This window comes from Chinchilla lanigera, unplaced genomic scaffold (assembly GCF_000276665.1).
Source record: "Chinchilla lanigera isolate Chin_1 unplaced genomic scaffold, ChiLan1.0 scaffold00125, whole genome shotgun sequence".
Classification (NCBI taxonomy): domain Eukaryota; kingdom Metazoa; phylum Chordata; class Mammalia; order Rodentia; family Chinchillidae; genus Chinchilla; species Chinchilla lanigera.
The window spans coordinates 3,918,699-3,935,583 of record NW_004955526.1 but is presented as its reverse complement, the minus strand read 5'-3'; positions in this window follow the sequence as shown (position 1 = coordinate 3,935,583).

Sequence of the window (16,885 nt, the reverse complement as noted above, 5' to 3'; positions counted from 1 at the left end):
ATTGTATATATTGTATAATGCATAATATATCTTCAGTATTATTTTATGCACTGCAGAAGATATGAAAATGAATGATAAATGGTCCAAATATCCTTATGATCATATATTAGAAAGCTTTTTAAATCTGGATGAATGTTATAAACATGGAAAAATAGGTCTAGAGAAAATTTAATGAATTCTTGGTAAGAAAAAAATGTAAAGAAAATGAAGGATAAATTATCAAGTATGAGGGAAGGTAAAAACAGTTTGCATGAAGAATGGATGGAAAAGTTAATTTTCAACAAAAGAATAGACATTTAGTCATCAAAGCCTGGATAAAGCAATAAGGTTGAAAACAGGCCTTGGCAAAGTTATAGTTTGATTTAAAACCAAGGCATGAGATGGGACCCACTTGATTTGTTCAATTTTTCTACTTATACTTGTCAAGTGGGCAAATCATATGTAGACAGACAAGTAAAAAAAAAGTCTTGTAGTAATTTGGAGGAAGTTGATGGAGGATTGAAGTATAAATACAGTGGAATAAGGTCACATCAAGAAAAGTGAAAATGTTGGTGAGCTGCACCAGAGAGCCATTGATTTTGACTTTTTTGGGGCGGGGGGCGGGTACTGGGAATTGAACTCAGGACCTTGTGCTTGCCAGGCAGAAGCTTGTGCCACTGAGCTACATCCCCAGCCCTGAGCCACTGATTTTGAAGTGATGATTTTATAGGGACACCATTCTAAAGGCTTGGAAGTTCTTTTTCAGAAATTAGAAAGAATATTGATACAAACATACTTCAAAGGTATTGTGATTTAGGTTTGAGAATGACACAACAAAGTAAATAGGGCGATGAAATGAATCACAATATTTTAATTTACTATAGTATATGAGATCTATGTTTACAGTGTACTGTGTTCTATCATATCCAAACTCCAGCAATGTAAAGGAGTGATTTATATTGACTCACAGATTCACTTTGTTCAGTCCAAAACAATACAGTCAGCTTGTTCTTTGAAGCTTTGAAGCCAGTCACTGATTTTGCCAAATAAAGTCTTAAATTGCAGCTTCTTCCTGTATCAGTGTGTTTCATCTACATTGAAAATCTTTTATTTATTTCAGCTGCTCCATCACTTATCTTAAGTGGACCTACTGGATAACTTGCAGCTTCTACATGACCAACTTTCACTTTTATATTACATAAATGGCTTCCTTCCTTACAACTCATGAATCAATGTCTACAAACCTCAAATGTTTTTTCCGAGTTTCCTCATCTCTCCCAGCCTTCACATAGGCTGGGAATCATAGGTTAGAGTTTTATTTTGAATTAGGCTTTGGTTTAAGGGAATGTTGTGGTTGGTTTGGTCTTCAATCCAGACCACTAAAACTTACTTTACATAATGTCACTGAAGTCACATTTTTAATTTCTTTTAAGAATTTTATTTTATTTTAAAGAGAATAGTAAAAAAAAAAGAACAATAGCAAAATACAAACAAAACAAAGCAAGGACATTCAGAATGATAGGGGGTTTCACATTCACACCTTGGTCAACAGCACAAGGTCTGGCCTTTATCCTATTTCAGCTTTTCACATGCCTTTGTTACATATTTGCAAGAAAGAAAGAAAACATCAACAACACGATCATCGAAGTAGAAAATTAAAAGAGAATAGGTAATAAATTAAACCAATAACAATTAAAGGAATGTTTAGATATACAAGATTGATATCCAAAAGTTAATCATTTTCATGTATACCAGCACTGAAAAGTAAAATTTGAAATTAAAAACATAATCTCACTTATATTAGCATCCAAAAAATGAAATATGGAGAAATAAATTCCTACCCATACATATAATACATCACATATATATTTATTTATATAATATACTACACACATAAAATATATATTCTTTATATATATTCCATATATAAAAACTATAAAACTCTGATGAAGTTCATGGATAAGAGAACTTGAATTTCAGTTTTTCACAAATTTATCAGTATATTTAATGCAATCCCAACCAAATAACAAGAGTTTGTTTTGTGAATGTGACAAATTGATTTGAAAGCTTAAATGGAGAGATAAAAGATTCAGAATAACTAACATGTGATATTGAAAACAATAAATCTGGAAAATTACCACTACCTGACTTCCAGACTTGCAATAAATATTCAGTAATTAAGAAAATGTGGTATTGGTGAAAGAACAAAATGATCACTAGAAAATAACAGAGAGCCCAGGAGTAGATGCACATAATATTCTCAACGTTCTTTATTTTTTAAATTTTTTGTTTGCTTTTGCAATAGCGGGGATTGAACCCAAGGCTTTCATATTGAGCCACATCCCTGGCACTTTTCATTTTTATAAAATTTCCAGACAGAACTCAAATTTGGAATCTTTCTGCCTCAATTTCCAAAAGTGCTAGGATTACAGGTATCACACCCAGTTTCAACATTCTTTATAGCAACAGTATTAAATGGTCTGCATAAAATTAGGTACACCGCTCTCATGCCAACTCACCTTTGATAAAATAGCAAAGATAATGCATTTGAAAAAGGTAGTCCTTTGAACAAATGATACTAAAATTAACTGAACATTCACATGAAAACCAAACAAAATGAACCAAAAAAATCCACACATAGATCTTACACTTATTACATAAATTAAAACAAAATATAGTGTACCTAAATATAAAACTCTAGAGCTCTTACAATGTACCATAGGAAAAAAAATCTATCAGTCTTTTTAAGATATAGCAACAAAACCATAATCTCTTCAAAAGGAGGAATTGATAAACTGAATTTACTAACTTAATGAGGAGAGGTTCATCTTTTCTCACTGTTTCATAGGATCCATTCCTGGTTGGTTGGCTCCCAGGTAGACATGTTAGGGTGGAAGAACCAGGTGAGGGAAAGTTGTTCAATCCATGGCAGCCAGGAAGTGGAGAGGACAAGCTAGAGGGAGAGATATCCCTGCCAAAGGTGAATCACAGTGGATTACCTCCTCTAATCAGACACTATCTCCTAGCATCACATTAAACTATCAATTCATCGATGGATTAATTAAATGAATATAATTTCCCCATGATCCAGCCACTTTCTAAAAAATGTCACCTCTGAACATGTTAGACTTTGAGGGGATAGTTAGATTCAAACCATAACAGTTTAGAGAATCAAAACAAGCCACAGATTTGAAGATGATATTTGCAAAAAGATCTGATAAAAGAATGTTATCAAAAATATATAGAGAAGTCTTAAAGCTCAACAATATAAATGTAATCTGGTAGAATATTGAACAAAGAACTTACATAATGTCACTGAAGTCACATTTTTAGTTTCTTTTAAGAATTTTATTTTATTTTAAAGAGAACAGAAAAAAAAAAAACCTCACCAAAAAGGTTACACAGTAAACACAAATAAACATACAAAAGGTCTCTTTGTCATATATCGTGAGAAAAATCCAAATGAAAATAGTGAGATGCCATTGCCCACTTATTGCAGCAGTTAAAGTGCAGGACAAGGACAACCCAAACGCTGGTGAGGGATCGGAGCACCGGAAACCGCCATTCGTGATGGGTGGAATGTAAAATGGTACAGCCACCTTGGAAGACAACTTAGAAATTTCTTATAAAGTTCAACATATTTTTATCACATAGGCAGGCAGTAAGGTTCCATGGTATTTATCCAAATGAATTAAATCTATCCACATCAAATGACTTCACAAGGATATTTATACCAATTTTATTCATAATTGTAAAGTTTTGGAAGAAGCCAGGTTGTCTTTCAGTAGAAAATAGCTAAATAAACTTGCACATCTAAACAATGGCATATTATTTGGAACTAAAAACAAGTAAGCATCGAGCTGGTAAGGGACATAAAGGAAACTTCAGTGCAGGTTACTAGGTGAAAAAAGCCAATCTGCAAAGCCTACATGCTCTGTGAATTCTATCACACAATAATTTGGAAAAGTAAAGAATATGGAGATAGTAAAAAAAAAAAAAGTTAGGTGTTAATAAGAGTTTAAACTGAGCTGCAGGATGAATACAGTGCAGAGATATCCTAAAACAGTAAAACTACTCTGTATAATATGATAATAGTAGATACTAGTCATTGTACATTTGTATAACTCCACAGAATGTACAACATTAAGTGAACCCTAACATAAGCTATGGACTTGGAGGGATGGTATGCTTTTGTGGGTTCGATGATTGGAAACAGTATGTGACTTTGGTGGAGGAATTGATGATAGAGGAGTCCGTGCATGTGTGTGGCAGGTGGTATATGTACCTTCTGGTCAAAATTATAAATTTAAATAAAATCTATGTAAAAAATAAAATAAATTCTTCATGGAAGCCACTGAGAATTCGAAGTATAAATCCTATTATGTTTTGAACATTGGATTACTTTATTAGCTGGTACATAAATAAAAAGAACATACCATTTGATGCATATTTTCATTTCAAATAAGGCTATAAGCTGAATACAATATGTGAGAGCTCATACATCTGAACAAAACTGCAAATGTTGTCAATTTTCTTTGGAATCACTTTCATCTTCATCATTTTGTTTGTACTACTGCCATATTCAGACAAGGTGTTGTTCATAACCCAAAAATCAATTCAAACCTGTTTGAGTCAAATTATATAAAATTTAATACTATAGAGATCATTTCCAAAGTTTAGCTAATCATGTTGAATTATAAAATTAAAAAGCAAGTTTAAATTAAAATGATTATTTGACAGTATGTAAATGACCACATTTTAAATATTTTTATTTCCTTATAGTTGAGAAACCAAACTTCAAATATAGCCTTTAGAAACATTTATTTTTCATAATGAATGTACAGCTCAGCAGACATGAAATTCAGTCATGTGGAAGTGAGTTAAATAGCCTTATTAGGCTACACCATGTCCAAATACATTGTGTGTTGGTCATTTGTTCAATTATCATAGCCAAATCAATATACTTTAGAAGTTCCTGAAAATAGAGCTTTCATTTATTTTTGGTGTTCCTTGTTAAGAATCGGAAACAGAGCACCTGAGCATTAACACTGGTCTATTGGCTATAGTTTGAGTTGGAGTGGAGAATATCCATTTCCTCCGTCTCTTACTAATGATAGGTTTAACAATCTTTGTCATTTTTGCTGATCAATCAGGGTAAAATATATTGCATTTTGATTTTATTTTTCTGTCATAATTGTCTAACAGAGAAATCACTTTTCCTTATAATTGTGAGATATTTACATTTTCAGAATATTTTCTCCATGTCTACCTCATATATTATGCCCATTTTTCTCCACTAAAATTATCTTTATGAGGTGTCTTTGCACTTAGGAGTACAGTGTACAGTAACAGGACTGTTGCTATAAAGATTTCTCATTCCCTCTTCATGCTTTTGGGTTTTCTGCCTAACACAAAGAATTATTATATTTTCATTTATTTAAATATTATTGATGAAGGTTCACATACTGCACCTTTCTTAGGAAATTAACTTTCTAGTGGTGCTGTAAAACTAAGAGTACAAAAGAAAGGACTCAGAACAATATGATTTATTTTCTCACAGTTCTAAAGGTCAGAAGTCTGAAATGAAGGTAATTATAGTGTCATACTCTGCATGTCCTACAGGAGGAAGCAACTTTATTTATTTTATTTTTTTTATTTTTTGGTTTTTTTCTCCGGTACCGGGAACCGAACTCACAACCTTGCGCTTGTCAGGTAGGCGCTTTTGCCGCTGAGCTAAATCCCCAGCCCCAGGAGGAAGCAACTTTGACTGTTCTGGGTTCTGATAACTGTTTGCCTGCAAAACCGGGTGTCTTCTGGCTTGTGGATAGATCACTTCAACCTCTGCCCCTTCACGTGGCCATCTTCCTCTCTTCCTTCTTCCTTTTGTTGCGGCACTGGGAATGAAGCCAGATACACTCCTGTGTATCAGGATAAACAAGGATACATCTCCTGTTTATTTTCTCTTTCTTTTGAGACAGGATTTTACTAAGTCACCAAGCTATGCAAGCTGCGCTCAAATCTTTTTTAAGGATATCAGGCAAAAGGGTATTTAGGGCTAACTCTAATCAGTTAGAATTGAACAAATCCCACCTGTAAAGTTAAGTCCCCATTCTGAGAATTGGGAAGATATGTTAGAGGAGGGGGATATTATAACACAAAATCACCTGTATCTGTAGCATTCCATGATCTTACTCCACCTTTGGAACCTTTGCTTCCAAAGATGTTTTCCTCTTTTCCTTAAGTATGTGAAAACCTAACGTACTTGATATATATTAAAAAATTGTCAGTTACTTTTTGTGCTCCTGAGGCAAAATACCCACACCCAGTTAAATGAAGAAAGGTTTATTTCAGCTCAAATTTGTTGAGGTTTTAGTCCATAGTCAGCTGGCTCCAAAGCAGGGTGGCATGGCAGAAGGGCATCACAGAGGAGAAACAGTTCACGCACACAGAAAGCAGCCAACAATGAAGCAGCCAGCAGCAAGCAGAAAGCAGAAAGTGAACACAGAAACCCTTTTTTTGTCCCTTTTATTCTACCATTCATACCCAGGGTGGGCCTTCCCATTATCCACACCCAGAACTGTGCCAAACTGATCAGTGGACTAATTTAGCAATCACATACCCTTGATCCCAGCATCACAACATCACATACTCTAAATTCAGTCACCTCTGAAAAGCCCCACCTATGACCACATGAGGTTTTTGGGGAGGGATGGCTCTAGACACAAGCTATAACACACATTTACTTTCTTATTGTGAAGTTTTGTTTCTTTTAGTCAATGAACATCTGTCTTTGAGTTAAGACCCTTACAGACCTCTGCTAATGTCTCTCCTGCGCTATGGACTATATTACACATGATATTAAAAAATAAAATGACATTCACCAAAGAAAGACATTAATAAAATGTAGTCCAATATTTAAAATGGCCATTCTTCTTCTTTTATCTTTTTCTGACTTACTGTTGTCATACAATTGTGTCCCTTACTCCTTCAGTTTCTAAGGTTCATTCTTGCCACTAATAGTAATATAAAACATTTCAGTCATTTGTAGTTCTAGAATTGCTTACATGCATTGCTTTGCAATCTTTCTATGAACTCTACACCTCATTTGTGGGATTTTAGTCTTTCTAGCTGCTGGCCTATTTTGATACAGATTGTCCCCAAACATGGTTGTAACTAGGGCATAATCCAAGCACAGGCACAGGTGGGGGAGAGCAGGACAGAGCTATGACATGTTCCAATCTAAAACCTCAAAAATGTTGTTTTAAAACATTCTGTTCTAAGTGAGTTTGACTAGTGTAACAAAAGCAGCATGACTTTGGCATAAAAACAAGCATATTAACCAACAGAACAGAAGAGATCAGAAACAAATCCATACATTTAAGTTCAAATGATTTTTAGCAAAGGTGTCAAGGACACAACATGGACAAATTTTCTCTTCAGTAACCAGTCTTAATAAAATTGCACATCCTCATGCAGAAGAGTGAAATTAGCTTTTCATCACATGCTGCAGACAAAAATCAGCTCAAAACATTTCCATACTTATATATAAGACCTGAGACTCTAGAGCCACTAGAGGAAAACATAGGGGAAACTCTGCAGCATTGGCCAGGGTAATGATTATTTAATATGATGTCAAAAATACAGGAAGTAAAAGGAAAAATAGACAAATGGAATCTCATCAAGCACAAAGGCTTCTTTACAGCAAATTAAACAATTAACAAAACAGACAACCCATAGAGAGGGAGGAAATATTTTCAGACCATTCATCTGAATTGGCCTGCTATTAGATTGTCAAAAATACCCTTAAACTCTCTTAGGTTATGTTTCTTTATCTGTCAAATAACTGTGTTACTAGAATTCTAATGTTCTTTAAAAGAGTCACATGTTATAATTCTGTGGGGTAAACTTGATCAGAAAGCCACCTAGATTATGGTTGGTCAAATAATTTTATTGTAAGGAATGGAATAAAGGCTAAAATAGGTTACTGGAGGAGTCCGAAACTTTAAAAAGTGTCTATAACCTCATCTATCTATGACTTAATATAAGTCTCAACCAAAGATATCAGATTTTGAGGTCGAGTCTCTGATTTTAAATTTACTTCACTCATTGTTCTAACTTGATGTTGAAACTTGACGTGAACTTTTTGACATGTCCAAACTTTTAATGTGATTATAGTTGTTGGAATCTGGTCAAATCCATATCATTATTTTGGGGATGATAGCATTATTTTCAGTCTAGAAGTAGAATAGCATTTGTGATTTTACTTAATTTGGTGAAACTAGAGAAATACCTTTAATAACTTTATTAATGACTTCATTCCAGCATGGGTCAGTTCAATTCAAGGCATAAAACTTTGATTTGGAGGTTGATGTGATAGAATGCTGTATTCTTGATGTTAATAGGCTTGATCAAAGCAAAAGATTATAAATGCTGTTAATTCAAATAATTTGAAAGAAGAATAGTTTTCATCTCCTTGTCTCCACCTGTTTTGTGTTCTGTGATTACTGACTCTCCAGTCATAAACATACTGGGTTCATAAAAACAAATACCTTCATGTCTTTACCTTCAGTGTCTTGTTTAATTATTCTTGAGAGGTGAAACCAAGCAAGTAACAATAAACTGAAAAAATGATCTGAAAATGAACTTCCCAAATTAAGAGCTTCTCTATGAGATTAGGTTTGCTATGTGTTTAAACGAATTCATGATTCATTAACTATGGCCTTTAACAATCAAATAAACAAAAAACATGCTCTACAAGGCATCCATTAGCACATTGAAGCACATAAATCACTAACCATGTGACTTAGGGCTTAACCATTTGCCAAACAGCTGTTTTCTTAGTTCAAATAATGAAGAGAAAAAACAGCTGAAGCCAATTAGTGGCCAGGCATTCATTTCCAAATATCTGAGACAGTTGAGTGGTTTATTTTGCAGCCCAGATATGTTGTTGCTCAGATCCAAGGAAGAAAGCTCCTTTTACACAGAAAAATTTGAGGGTTTTACATTAACCCTTCTTTGTATTGGGCTGTCCTCCAAAGAGCAAGCATAGAAACAAACAAACACACAAACAAATAGCTAATTAAGATCGAGTATACTTGAAAGCAGTGTAGTAGGTTATTTATTTAGAATGACTTGTTTTTTGGAATATTTTAAGTCACAAGGACTAAGGTATGTGATCATAAAATTCTGGTGCAAAGCAAAATAATTTCAAGCAGAAATTATGTTTGCAAAGTAGAAGTGATCAAAAAAGAAATTCTAGAAAAGACAGCATAACCTACATATTTAGATGCTGAAAGATCTATTTTCACTCAGGAAAAACCTAAACACATTCAACTTTAGGTTGGAGTCCTTTGCATTGACTGCAAAATATCTTACTGGTTTGTTCAATAAAGCATTCTCTGTAGCTTCTCCTGCTACAATAAGGACATAATCTGGAACTTCCTTTGCTGTCCCAGTTTTAAGAACTAAATTAATGTCAATCACCAATAAAATTGGTAAAACATGACTGATTTTCCCTCCCAAAGAATCATCACCAAGGAAAACACCAAAACAAAAATCTTTCCTTTGAGATCAGGCAAGAACAGGTGCGTTCAGGATGATATGGCTGTAGACAAAAACAGTCTTTCTTTAAAGAATGCCTTAATATAGGCAGAAAAGAAAAATAGCCACTGTAGTTAGATCAGCTACATTCTAACTGGGCTACTTACTATTTAGGCAATGATAAATCCAAATCTTTCTGAACCTAATTACTTCCCCCTCACAGCCTTATAAGTTTGTGTTATGGAATTTAAATAAGCTTTTTATTTTTGATGAAGTCAAAATACTATAGCATGAATTTTCCTTAAGGCTCTATTCTTATCTAACGAAAGATATAAATATATTTTTAAAATCATTGAAACTCCTGTTGTAGGGCTGGGGATTTAGCTCAGTGGCACAGCGCCTGCCTGGTAAGGGTAAGTCGTGAGTTCAATTCCTGGTACAAAAAAAAAAAAAAAAAAAAAAAAAAAAGGAAACTCCTGTTGTAAGATGAGCAGTCAAAGTAAATAATAGCTAATTTCATCATTGATCATGACTTACATAATGGATTTTCTGGATGAGACTGAGCCTTTATGAGTGAAAACAATGAGGTGATCATTTAATAACGTTCCAAGCAGTTTAATTTTCTACGAAAAGACATGATTTTGCTTTTGGGGAGGAAACTGTCTCCTCCTAATTAAATAATTAAATAATTATGCTGACTTAAAAGGATTGGTAGTACCTAACTGTTGACCTTGAAAGAATTTTAAGGATGGTGCAAAAGAAAAGGGGATCACAAGGTAGAGAGAGGGGAGGGAAAGAAGATGAAAAATAGGAATTAAAATGTGCTATATACTTGTAGCAACTCCACACAGGGAATATAAACATTACATACCACAAACATGTAGTAATAAATTCAAAAAAAGTAAGAAATACAGTTGTTTTAGGAAAAAATTTAATTGCTACATTATATTAGGGTAGCTTGTGTCAGTGGAAACCCCAGGGAAATTCCTATAGAGATAAGATATTGACACCAAAAGAGTAGACAGTTTCATCGGCAATAATTTTAAGAGGATGGAGAAAATAGAAAACCATAATTCTGAGGGGAAACCTGGGTGTAAGACTACACTTCAGGTCTGAGAGAGACGCTGTTGGGCAATCCTATGGGAGAAGGCAGGCAGGCTATCACCAGACCATGGCGAGCAAACCTGCAAGAAGAAAAATTACCCTTACCACAGTGAATGAGAAAGTCAGGGGCCAAGGAACCCAGGGGAGAACCTTGGGATTCTTAGAACAGCCGCGTCTCACTCCCTAAAACAAATGTGAGTTGCTACTTCGCTACACCTTGGCAGTGATGACAGTTCACAATAAAAAAGAAAACCCTGCCCACACAGTTAAGTTTGAATACAATTTGAGAGCACCGCATACGTTTCAATGCTCTAATACTCCCTTATGCTTCTAATGGGTTATATTTCTTTTTTGCGCGTGTGTTTTTTTTTTCCTGGGACCCGGAATCGAACTCAAGACCTCGCATTTGCCAGGCAAGCGCTGTGCCGCTGAGCTAAATACTCTTGACACACCTTTATTCCCTCTCAGATGTGGGAAAGCTATGTTCAATATTATCTGGAGACTCAGAACAGTTGAGTAAATTTTAACCCAGTTCAGTTATCAAATCACTTGCTCTCTAACCTTAGGCCTCTGCCTCAGAACTTTCTTACATTTCTCTCTTTTTCCTCCGGTCTATAGTTTCATTCCAGAATGTTCATGTGTGGAGGGTGTTACATGTGAGGAGTACGGTGCCCACGCGCTTAATCCGTTTGTCCTGCCTATGGCTCTGGCCACCACCGTGCTACGGTCTCAGGCAGGAGAGCTGCAGGCTGGGGAGGGAAGAGGCAGTGTGGGAACTGCGGGTTTACTGCGGTGTCGCTTCTAAGCGATATGCGGGCACCCAACGATGCCGACCTCTGCTCAAAGTTGAATATTGGTAAAAATGAAGATACTTCTGCTTTTTGCATTGTATCTGCTTCGCTTTTGAGAGTTTTTTCTTTTGTCTTTTAATCCATTATGGGTTTTAGGTTTTCATTTTCAATTTGTGTCCTAATTTGATATGGAAAAGATATTATCACACAATTTCTGGTAAATGGTTCATCCATATTTTTGTTTAACTTTTAAGTTTATGTTTTGACATGTGGAGTATTTTATTTATTTATTAATTTTAAATTTTGAAGTTATTATCTATGGAGCATATTACCACAAAATTTAATGCAGAGACTTTTATATTTCCCAAATGAAGCAAATAAAAAATATTTTTCAAAATTTACAGTGCAAAGAAAGATTAAGAAAAACATTCTCTTTTAAGTGGCAGATAGCAGGTAAATACTACCATAATATATTAAATAACTTTTTCGATTATAAGGTAAATACAAAAAGTGTGAAACAAACTGAAAATTTAACAAAAAGTATGACAAATGTGATTTTTATAATAATCATGATTCCAATAATCTTTTATTGCATTCATTGGTTGTTATTGCATAAATAATGTTCATAAAATTTTCCAAAAAATTAAAAAACAAACCTATGATGAAGAAAAGAATTTGGCTCATTAATAAGATAGTAGTTTACTTGTTTAGGGTACTCATAATATTTGCTGTGAAGATTTTTGTGGGAGCTCTATTCTTACTAATTTTTAGAGAAAAATAATAGTTAGAAGTCAATAGAAAAGTATTATAAATGAACATTCATATTACAAATGAACATTTGTAATATGAATCATAAATCTCAATGTGAAAATTCATTTGAGAAATATGTGTTATAAATATGATTGAATTATTTACTCTATTATGGATAATAAAAAACAAGTAGAAATTATTTATTGTATTACAGCAAAATATGTAGCACATCAACTTCAACAGTAAAATGGAATATTTCTAAAATAATTATAAAATTGATAGAAGTAGAAATTATACTGGCAATGTTGTACTTATTAGCTTTCCATTACTACATCACATTTTAAGATAAAAATAACCTTAAAGAGAGGGAAGGTGTATTCTGGCTCATATTTTCAAAGGCTTCAGTCTTGACCGTTGTACCATTGCTTTGTGCTTGTAACGATATAGTCTGTTGTGGAGAGAGCTCATGGAGAAGCTCAAGCACCTCATAACTGGATGAAAAAGGGAGAAGTAGAAATGAGCAGGGTCCCCAAATTCTGTTTGAGGGCATCCCTTTAATGGCCAGAACTTTACACTAGTCCCCACCTCTTAAAGTTTTCACCATTTCCCACTGTGTCACACTCAGAGGAACAAGCCTTTGGGGGATATTTCATATACACACTACAGGGGCTGGGGATTTAGCTCAGCGGCACAGCGCTTGCCTGGCAAGCACAAGGTCTTGAGTTCGATTCCTGGTACTGAAGAAAAACCAAAAAAACATGTACACACTACAGAAAATTTCAAGTAAATACATCAAATACAAATTGGAGTGCACAATCTTTATTGAATTATGTAAAAATGTGCATATGTAAAAAACATTGCCAAAGGAAACACTGGTTCTTAGTTAAAAACTTCATTTTACTCCATTTGCTTTGATTTTTACTTTCTTTTATTTTATTTGTATTTTCCAAAAAATTAGTAAAAGTATAGTGTTAACATTTTTATTAGTACATGTTCGAACTGTCTCCTGGTTGCATTCTTCACTAAAAAATTAGTAAAAGTATAGTGTTAACATTTTTATTAGTACATGTTTAAACTGTCTCCTGGTTGGTACATGTACATAACACAGCCTAATTCTTTTTACTTTTCCTTTCCCTTTCTTCCCTCCCCCTTCCCTCCACTTTTTGGTTCCTCCCCATTTACAGAAGATTTATGTTATTGTTACTTTTTACCTACCTTATATTTCACTGTTTAAATTATTTGTACTTTTGGGTTCCTCATATCAAAGAAATTGTGCAATATTTACACTTGTGCATTTGATTTATTTCCCCAAACAGTATTTTCTGGAGGTTCAATAAGTATGTAGTGTTTGTCTGTGAGCATGGGATTCCCTGACACTTGCCTTGGTGTTTCCTTGAGGAATCGATGTCTTTCACTGAACAATTTCCTCATCTTCATAAGAAAGTCCTTATAATCAAATGGTTAGGATTTAGAATTCACTGCCCCATTCAGCTTTTGTAAGAATTTCTCAGGGTTCCTTCTCCTGTACAAAGGCAGATGCATGTGTGAAGATTTAGAGGGAGTTGTCTGGGATTCTTGTTTTGGTGTTTGCATTTTGGGATAAAAGCTTCAAAACAAGATTCTTTGTTAGAAAAATCTTCTTTTGGATTCCACTTAAAAGGCAGAGAAATGATCAAAATAGCATCCCACAAGCATCTTTGGCAAGACTAAGATATGTGTTGAAGTCTTCTTTATTCTCAGAATTGGCATTTGTTGAAAAGCTTTGCAAAGACAGCAGATACATTACAGAAAGTGGTTCTTGCAACTTCAACCAGTAGAAGATTAAATTAATGATCCTGATTTTCTGACCCCTGGACTGGTATTGGGGTGACACAAGCAATCTATGAAACTTTTTCACATCCTCTACTACTGGCCCAGCTGAGGAAAAGACTTCTTCCAAATATAGCACTTCTTTCTGATGTGGTAAAATTATACCATGAATAAAATTTCATAAGTCACTTGAAACTTACTATTATTTAAAACAAAATGACATTAACCATTAGTTTTTCTTGAAAGAGAGGGATTAAGAATTGTAGAAGAGGCCTTTTGGTAGGTCTTTTGTTGGCTCTCCTCACTGGCTTTGCTTTAAAGGCATTTCTGTAGTCTGAGCTGTTTTGATTTATGGTCCCTTGAAGTGATCCCTAATGCACCTCTTTTGTTCCTATTTCCTCTTTAGCTGCCAACTCTCCCAATACAGTCTATTATTCTGGAACTGGTTTAGCTGTTCCTGAAAGGAAGCTTAGTTTATTTAATTTCAGAGCTTCTCAGATCTGGGGTGCACTTGTGTGTGTGTGTGTGTGTGTGTGTGTGTGTGTGTGTGTTATAAATATAGAAAGAGCTGGTGTTCTTCATTGTGACACTATATTTCACACTTGTCTGAATCTTACATTTTCTGTGTTATATTTCATCTTTTTTGTTAGACATACTAAAAAAAAAAATGGCACCCAAATGGAAACACTGGAAACCCTTGTAAATATATTTAATATTTTAAATTAAAGAAAAGAAATTTTCACAGTACTAAGAATATAATCCAGGGCCTCACCCACGATAGGGAAGCACTATACCACTGAGCTACATCATGCAGCTCCTAAACTAATGACTGTTTCAGCAGATTCTGAGTACTGTACTTGTTTTTATGTCTAAAAGTAGTTGTATAGAAATTAGTCCAAATATTATTATTTTCTCAATGAAACCTGTAGGTACAGTTGCTTCATTTCTTTATATTTCTTTTAATGTTTTGTAGTCTAACAATGTATTTGGCAGTGTAGCAATATATTGAGATTAATATGAATTTAAAGAATATAAGAAACCTCATTTGTTTCCTGTTATATACCCAGGTGGCCACGAGTCACATCTGTGTCAGGCTTTTATTCTTCAACAGGCTTGAGGTTACTTCTACAAGGAGCAAGAAAAATTGTTCACTAGAATGATCTCACTCTTCAGACAATGCTGAACTATATAACTTCAAAGTAACACTTATTAACAGATATTCCATTGTTCAAGATGGCAGAATAGAGGCGTCCAGGGCTTGTCTTGTCTTCCACAAAGAAATACCAAGTTAACAGACGCTCAGTTGCGTTTTGAAATAATGATTGCAAGAAAGCACTGAAATTCAGCAAGAGAGAAGCTGAAATCTTCTAAGATTCAGAGACCTGAACTACAGTAGAGTTGGAGAAACAAAATACCCAGCATTTTCCAACCTAGCTCTCTAGATGAGAAAGGAGTCTTCAGTTTACAGAATAAAGATGAAAAAGAGTTCCAGCAAACTACACTGGCTCTGTGGAGGTGACTGAATCACGGGGACATGACACTCACCACTGGATTCCTCTCGCTGATGAGTTTACAGTTAATTGTGATGTTGGGAAGCGAAGCCCAGTTGGGGGATGTGGGTCACTGCTGCTGTGGCCTGGAAGGGTCTCTTTCTTCCCATCACTCTCTGTGTGCTTCCCACCGCCATGCATAAACTGGTTCTCCTCTGCTAAGTCCATCTACCACACCACCCTGGCTCAGAGGGGCCTGGCTATGGACTGAGACCTCTAAAAACTGTGAGTCACAAAAACCTTTTCTCCTTTAAATTGAGGGGTGTTGGATATTGCCCTCTCACAACCAATAGAGTAGCCTACTTTACTGTGGTTTTTATAACAAATTAAGTGGTTACTTTAGCCATCAGAGATCGAGAAAACTCACTTGGAACCATTGCAACAGAGTCTGCACAGCATGGTTTGAGCATGGTTTGTAGAACTAGAATTTAAATTCTATTCCAAATTTCTAAGATCTTTAAGGGACCATAACGATGCAGTTATGTACTTCTTTGGTATTCAGTATAGGTCACTTAAACATTTCCTGTGTATGAGTATTGTTCCTTTTCCACATGTACTATTAATTTTTCTTAAATATGGATTTAAACAACTTATTTTTGTATCACCATAGTTATCTTTCAGTAAGTGTTAGATGAAAGTGTATGTTTGAGTATCCCTTTCCACATTCGTTCTCATCTTGGTTCAATTTATGCCCTCTTATGCAACATAAATTAGCATATGAAATAAACTTCAGAGACTGGATATATGTAAAAGATAGGCAGGCAATGATTTATGCTTGTAGAAAGCACTAATTAAAACTCAGAGAAATGTAGAAAAATTTAACTTTTATTCATAATATTTTTATCTTTTGTGACTATTGCATGATTTTTTTACCATAAAAATCTCTGGCAAGACCACATTTTAGCTTTTAAAAAGTTTGATAACGTATGCTAATTTTCCCCTTATTACTCAATGAACATATTTTTTTTCCCAAAATGCTGTAATATTAGTTGATGGACGTACGTTTATTTAGCACAGAATTAAAAAACAGCAAAACTTCCAAATATGTGAAAAATAGTTATTTCATAATTCAAGCATAAGGGATGATTTAATACAAAATTTAGATACCATGCTAGCACGCAATTTAATAATCTGAAATTTAATTACAAATTGTACTTTTTAACATAATAGGATATACATATAAGACAGAGCTCTTTCTACATTTGCCCTTCATTTAAAAATCCTATCATTATTAGAACAATGGACAAAGAAGAAATAGAATAAGGTAAAAATTAAATAGTTCTACTATACAAGGTGGTAGGAATTCACCAGTGGTTGTTATATTGTATATTGTTGTCTTCATATGTTCTGAAACACTATAAC